The following is a 7,554-nucleotide window of genomic DNA, read 5'->3' as shown; positions in this document are numbered from 1 at the left end:
CGGGTATGCCAGATAGGGTACCGGCTGGGAGGATGTGACAATACTCACATGTGGTGTTTCTTTACTAGGCTTGTGTGCATCATTGCCAGTCTCATGGGTCAAATCAACCTCTTCTTGACTCTCAAGATCAATGGGCAATGGCTTAGGAGTAGGCAAAGGTGCATAATATTCCTTTCCACTGCGTGTCACAACCGAGACTGCTTGGACTTGTTCTTTCTTAGACCCAATTTGATGATTAGGGTTACCTATTGGTTGACTAGGTAACTGACCAACCTCCCTCCTACTGATGGCATCAGCTAGTTGACCAAGTTGGATTTCCAATTTGTTAATGGATTGAGAATGGGAATGCAACAATTGAGTGTTTTGCTCTAGTCCACTAAGTGCTTTTAGTACCTTATCCTCAAATGATGAATTATGTGAGGGTTGTGAAGATGATGGTTGCGCATTCCTATAGGCATTTTGGTGCATATTAAATGGAGGTGGCCTATAAGGTATTTGATTAGAGGGATTGGGCATTGAGTTTCGCCATGAAAAATTGGGGTGGTTTCGCCATCCTGGGTTATAGGTATTGGAATATGTATCATTGCCAAATTTAGAGACTCCTTGGGCCAAATGTGTATGCTCCTTAACAAACTCAGGGTATTGTGTAGCTAAAAAGCAATCAGTGACATGATGGGATAGGCTAGAACATAAAGCACATGCTTCAATCTGATTAGGTGGAGAGAAACTTGTAGGAAGTGGAGATGGGGTTTGTTGTCCTAATGACAAGAGATTGTCCAATTTCTTTGATAGCAAGTCAACCTTAGTGCTCATTTCAATGCTAGGATTTATCTCATAGAGACTACTCCTCTTTGGTTGCCCAATGGATGGAATCTCAGTCCTAGCTGCTGAAGGGTCTCAAAAAGTTCCCATGCTTCATTCTCATTCTTGTGCATGAAAGTCCCACCACAAGAAGAATCAACCATTTGCCTATGTCGGTCTCTAAGGCCATCATAAAAACATTGAACCAATTGCCATTTAGGAATAGCATGGTGGGGGCACTTTCTAAGTAATTCTTTTAGTCTTTCCCAAGCCTCATGAAATTGTTCTCCTTCTTGTTGGGAGAAACTCGTTATCGCTCTCCTAATGCTATTGGTACGACCAATGGGGAAGAACTTTTTAAGGAACTCCTGTTGCATTTCTACCCAAGTGGAAATTTTAACATTGTCCAAAAAATGAAGCCAATGCTTAGCTTTATCTTTAAGGGAGAATGGAAAAAGAAGTAACCTTAAAGCATCAACTGAGAGGTTTTGAATTTTAACCGTGGATGACACCTCTAAAAACTCATCTAAGTGTTTATAAGGCTCTTCATTGGCAAGTCCATAAAAAGATGGTAGCATTTGAATCACACTAGATTTGACCACCTCTATGTTAGGCAACTTAATACAAGAAACCGGAGTATATAACGTAGGAATGAAATGCTCACTCAAGGGCCTCATTGGAGGCTCATAGTTTGCCATGGTTCTTTGCCTTCTAAGGTTGGCCAAAGTTTCTTCTAACTCTAAGTCAAGTGGAGTCAACTCAGGGTTTAGGGACCGACAACCATGCATACACACAGAAGAATAAAAAAAAGAAGAAGCTAAATAAGTAAAATTAAAAGAAAATAACTATAGCAAAAGGGAGAGTTTAGGACGTACCTGAAGCGCAATCCACGTGATCTTTCGAAAAAAAGTTACACATGTGGGATCTGAGGGATGGAAATTTTTAAAAAATTAACCTCAACAACCCAATCTAATGCAAATATTACAATTGAAAAGTTCTAAATACAATTATATCTAAGAAATAAAAGATAACAACCTAAACTAATTATCGAATCGCTACTCTTGCAGTTACCTAGAAAACAAAAGAAAAAGAGATTAGTTAAATAAGCAAAGAAAAATTAAAAAATTAAAAACACAAAAATTACTCTCAAAATTATGCCTAATTGACAAAAATCAATCCTAGCAACCGTGCTTTGGTTCCCCGGAAACGGCGCCAAAATTTGATCGTGTCGCTAACCAATCAAAAATAAAATCCTATACTAATCTAGCAAGTAGAAAGTACGGGGTCGAACTATGAGGAACTAAAAGACTAAGTTACTAAGATTGAATTTAACAAAACTAAATTTAAACTAAATCTATTAATTAATGCAAAAACTTAAACTATGAATATGTGAAGATCTTTGGGATTTCGAATCCCCAATGCTTTTCCCTAATCGATATAACTCTACACTTTAAAGCAAATTAGGGATGATCTTCCTAGATATGCCCTATCTTCGCAAGACTATCGTCCTTCGCGGAAGCTTGGCACGCTTAGTTCGCTGAGCTATAGAACATCTTTGGCCAAACTCAAACACAATCAACTAGAAGAGATAGAATAATCAAATTAATGAAATAAGCATGGTTCATCTACATCCCAAAGAAAAGGAACTAGCTACTCATTATCACAAAGTTCCTAAGAAAAATAAAGATGAAACATAGGGGAAGAGAGAGAGAGAGAGAGATGTGGTCTTCTTTTTCAGCAATGAGAGAGATGAGAGCCGCATTTGCCGTCTTCCTTCTTCTGTGGTTGGCTTCTCTTTTATGTTTCCCGTACACAATGAATCTCCTCTCTTTACCCGTAGATTCGACCTTTATTCGTTCAAATTTTGGAAAAACTCAAAACTAGAAAGTTGTAGATAGTTTCAATATCGTTCCATAGCATATTGAATCACTGAAATCCAAACTCATACGAGAGAGATATGCCCAAAATACTGAAGGTAGGTCTGTTTACCCGATTTTTCAGATTTATTACCAATTTTGTTCCTTAGACCTCCACCTATTTCCAATTTGGCTAAGATCTCACTTTTCATAATTTCTTGAGCAGCAAGATTGAATGCCATGATTTAAAATCCACCAATATCTAAAATATTTGCCAACTTTACTCCATATTATCTCTAATATCCAAAATCTCCCTATTCCTGAAAAATACACAAAAATACTCAATTAGCTCTCTTTAATTAAATAAGTATGGGGAATTAAATCAAATAAATAATGGTAAATGCATGCTTATCAAATACCCCCACACTTGAGTGTTTGCTAGTCCTCGAGTAAAACAAGACAATAAAAGTAATACAGAAAATAAAAAGTTACCATAATTAGATCAATCATGGTTCTTGAAGAATTCAAGATACAAATCATAGACAAGAACAATAGGAGGATGAATCATTGATTTTGATAAAGATATCATGGAAGGCATACTTAGATCTTCAAGAAAATAGATCTAAGAACATGAATCTAAATAAGGAAACAAAACTTACCATAGATGTATCAGTCATGACTCTTGAAGAAAGCATGGTATGATAGAGGAGAAACAACTAGAGATTGATGGATCATGGATTATGTAAAGAAAACATAGCGATCAACTACTAATATGATCAATATAATAGATCTAAGAACATCAGAATTTAAATCAAAGATAAACGAAGACGAGATCATGATTTAGATCATGATTCCTTCAAAAGCTTGCAATGATCATGATTACGGACATTGCTTTAGCCTTTAATCCTTAGGAAGATCATGAGAGATAAGTTCAGAGATGTTTGCAACAGAGAATGCAGCATCTCCTCTACTGTCTCAACTCAAAAAGGAAAGAAAACAAGGATGAAGAAGAAGAAGAGAGTGTAAACATACCTTTTTGTATAAGAACATGAGTTTTGACGAAGATCCGTCAAGATAAACACCAAGGACGCAAGGGAGATGACTTGTAGAGGTCTTTGGTTCGCTCCAAAGAGTTTGGAGGCAGAAAATACGAAGTAGACTCGAGATTGGACTTAAATAGAGCAAGCAAGACCTAATTACCAAAGACAGAACCCATTGGTCGAGTGGATTGGTCGACTGGTCCAATCGACCAATGAGTCGACCAATTAGTTCAGCAAGTTCAAAACAGGGAATTGAAGGCTTAGAACAAATCCAAACATAAAGGGGTTTTGCACACACACCAAGTGACTTACCTAATAGGTAGAAATGCCTTCAAACCATGATAGAGAACACTCCAAGTCCATCAAGTAATCCGATCTTCATCAAGATTCAGTTTCCATAAATAGCACATTGTCATCAACACTCATGGATTCAAAGCCAGACACCAAGTCCTCCACTGGGATGGCCCAAAGTTGACTTCTTGCTTTACTTCGGGTTGTCGGACCTACAAACAACAGGGTTTCGGGTCAAGGTTAGGGTTGGGTTTCACAAATAGGGTTGAGGAGTCCGTAGTCAGGGACTATGAGGACTCTAGTGTGAAGGATACCAGAATGGATCCCCAGGGGCGTTGTGTGATGAGACCTTCCTAAAGAAGTACGATGCTATGACTTAAAGCATGTCTGCCAATAGAGACCAGCATACATAGAGTTAGAATCATAATGCTTCATATGTTTCATATCACATTGCATCTTACTTTGCTTTGAAATCCTGCTATTTATTATGGATTAACTATCTTACTGGGTTTCTTTTTAAACTCACTCCTTTTGTGCTATGTATTGTTAGATTTCTCTACAGGTTTTGAGTATAATGACTGCTCGTATGAAGAAGCCCAAGGAGAAGAGACATATCTTCAAGAAGGTGATTACGGTTACGACAATTACATTGAAGATTCCGCGGGTGGTTATGCTGCGTACGATGCTTAGTCCGACCATAGAGTGGAAGTGCCCTTGCGCCATTTTTGAGATTTATACTTATAGAGATGTTCTCTATAAGATTGAGAACGATTTAGTCACTCATTGTACTTGCTACTGGGATTAGTTTTGATTTGTTTTTCCCTTTTCTTTTTGGAACTACTTTTCCGTTGTTGGTAGAGTGAGATTTCCGCCTCACTTTACTTTATGATTTTGACATTTTGATTGTCTTTCGTACTCTGATGATATATGATTTATTCCTTCCTTATTTGGATCTCTCATTTATACTTTGCAAATTGATTATTTATGTTCGTGATTATGTTATTATCTATGTGGGAGGTTGATTACCTCGATACTTGATCTTCGGGGCTGTGGATCACACACTCGGGTATGCCAGGTAGGGTACCAACTGGGTGGATGTGACACCCAGTCAAGACATAAATCTTATGAAGATAAGAGAAGGACCAATTGGGAATTTCAAGTTGGGGAGAAAATTTTCCTAAAGGTGCACCTATGAAAGGTATGATGAGATTCAATGTTAAAAGAAAGCTTAGCCCTCGGTTCATTATATGTGTTATTGTGAAATGAACTGCCTTGCTGAGTTTTTTTGAACTCATTCATTTTTTCAACAACTTTGTTAGATCTATCTACAGGTATTGATGATTATGAGGGCCAATACTATGAAGCCCAAGTAGATGACTCATACGGTATCCAAAGTACTGGCTACTGTGACTACGAGTGTGAAGACTACCAGTATGAGTGCTTGTGTGTCGCGATGGGACATCGAAGCTTTTACTTATGGATACATTATTTGTAGAGTTGAAGAAACATTAGTTTAAATTTAGTTTATTTCTTTTCCTTAGTTTTTGGAATCGGTTGTAATTTCCTTTTGAGTTTTGATATACTTTTCCGCTGCTATTGTAGAGTGATTTTTTGCTACACTCTACATTTGATTTATTTTATTGATATCATTTTTCACACTCTAATTCAATTGTAACCTTCTTATAATATTTATTTATATCATGTTCTTGATTGTATTATTGTAAACGTGGGAGGTTGATTTCCTCGAACTGATCTTTGGGGGTTGTGGATCACACACTCAGGTATCTACAGATTCCGTTGTAGTCTAGTTGGTCAGGATATCCGGCTCTCACCTGAAAGACCCGGGTTCAAGTCCTGGCAACGGGGCGCCAAAATTTGATCGTGTCGCTAACCAATCAAAAATAAAATCCTATACTAATCTAGCACGCAGAAAAGTACGGGGTCAAACTATGGGGAACTAAAAGGATAAGTCACTAAGATTGAATTCAACAAAAATAAATTTAAACTAAATCTACTAATTAATGCAAAAACGTTAACTATGAATATGTGAAGATCTTTGGGATTTCGAATCTCCAATGCTTTTCCCTAATCGATATAACTCTACACTTCAAAGTAAATTAGGGATGGTCTTCCTAGATATGCCCTATCTTCACAAGACTATTGCCCTTCGCGTAAGCTTGGCACGCTTAGGTTGAGCTATAAAACATCTTTGGCCAGACTCAAACACAATCAACTAAAAGATATAGAACAATCAAATTAATGAAATAAGCATGGTTCATCTACATCCCAAAGAAAATGAACTAGCTACTCATTATCACAAAGTTCATAAGAAAAATAAAGATGAAACATAGGGAGAGAGAGAGAGAGAGAGATGTGGTCTTCTTCTTCAGCAATGAGAGAGATGAGAGCCGCGTTCGCCGTCTTCTCCTTCTCTGTGGTTGGCTTCTCTTTTATGTCTCCCGCATACAATGAATCCCCTCTCTTTACCCATCGATTTGACCTTCGTTCAAATTTTGGAAAAACTTAAAACTAGAAAGTTGTAGATATTTTCGATATCATTCCATAGCATCTTGAATCACTGAAATCCAAGCTCATACGAGAGAGATATGCCCAGAATACTGAAGGTAGTTCTGTTTACCCGATTTTCAGATTTATTACCAATTTTGTTCCTTAGACCTCCACCTATTTCCAATTTGGCTAAGATCTCACTTTTCATGATTTCTTGGGCAGCAAGGTTGAATGCCATGATTTAAAATCCACCAATATCTAATATATTTGCCAACTTTACTCCATATTATCTCTAATAACCAAAATCAACTTATTCCTGAAAAATACTCAATTAGCTCTCTTTAATTAAATAAGTATGGGGAATTTAATCAAATAAATAATGGTAAATGCATGCTTATCAATAGGGTACTGGCTGAGTGGATGTGACAAATTCAATCTTATTAACTTAACCTTTTAATTCCTTGTAGTTTGACCCCATACTTTCTATTAGCTAGATTAGTATATGATTTTATTTTTGATTGGTTAGCGACACGACCATATGCCGAATTTGAGCCGAGGTGGAGATTGTTGGGTTCGGGTGTCTTGTATTTTGTGGATCCATATAATTAGAATTTTGGTTTGTATTTGTAACTGAATCAAGGTTTTTGGGTCAATTATTAGTAGTATGTTAAAATTATAATTATATTGGGATTGGGATTGTAGCTTTCCCTATAAATAGTCTCTATAGGATAACCTAGTAACATGTCAAGTAAAGGGTAGTACTTGTGAAGTGTGAGTAATGTGAGGTTTTGTGAAATAGTGGAAACTTTTTTCTCTCTAGTGGATGTGGAAGTAGGCGGAGTTTTGTTGAACCACCTTAAATTCCTTATGTGTTTTTGCTTGTGTTCTTTTTCATGTTTGTGCATCTGATCGCGAACACAAGGGAGGATCAATTTATTTTGAATTTGAACACCACCAGGATATGTTCAATGTCATCGAGGAGTCCCCCTGGTTTGTCTCCAGCATTTTGCTAATGTTGGAGTTAAGGAGAGAAGACAAACAATACCTTTGGTGTCAAT

General features: G+C 37.0%; 1 non-coding gene across 1 annotated transcript; it reads left to right on the top strand.

Moving 5' to 3' along the window:
* Window positions 1-1,023: 1,023 nt before the first annotated feature.
* LOC149007512 (small nucleolar RNA R71) lies at window positions 1,024-1,130 on the top strand. Its single transcript, XR_016175355.1, has one exon. It is a non-coding gene; the product is annotated as a small nucleolar RNA R71 (small nucleolar RNA).
* Window positions 1,131-7,554: the final 6,424 nt, after the last annotated feature.

This window comes from Hakea prostrata, chromosome 8, assembly GCF_041222555.1.
Source record: "Hakea prostrata isolate BN-2017 chromosome 8, UWA_Hpros_2, whole genome shotgun sequence".
Taxonomy (NCBI): Eukaryota; Viridiplantae; Streptophyta; class Magnoliopsida; order Proteales; family Proteaceae; genus Hakea; species Hakea prostrata.
This window is presented reverse-complemented; position numbering and strand designations above follow the sequence as displayed.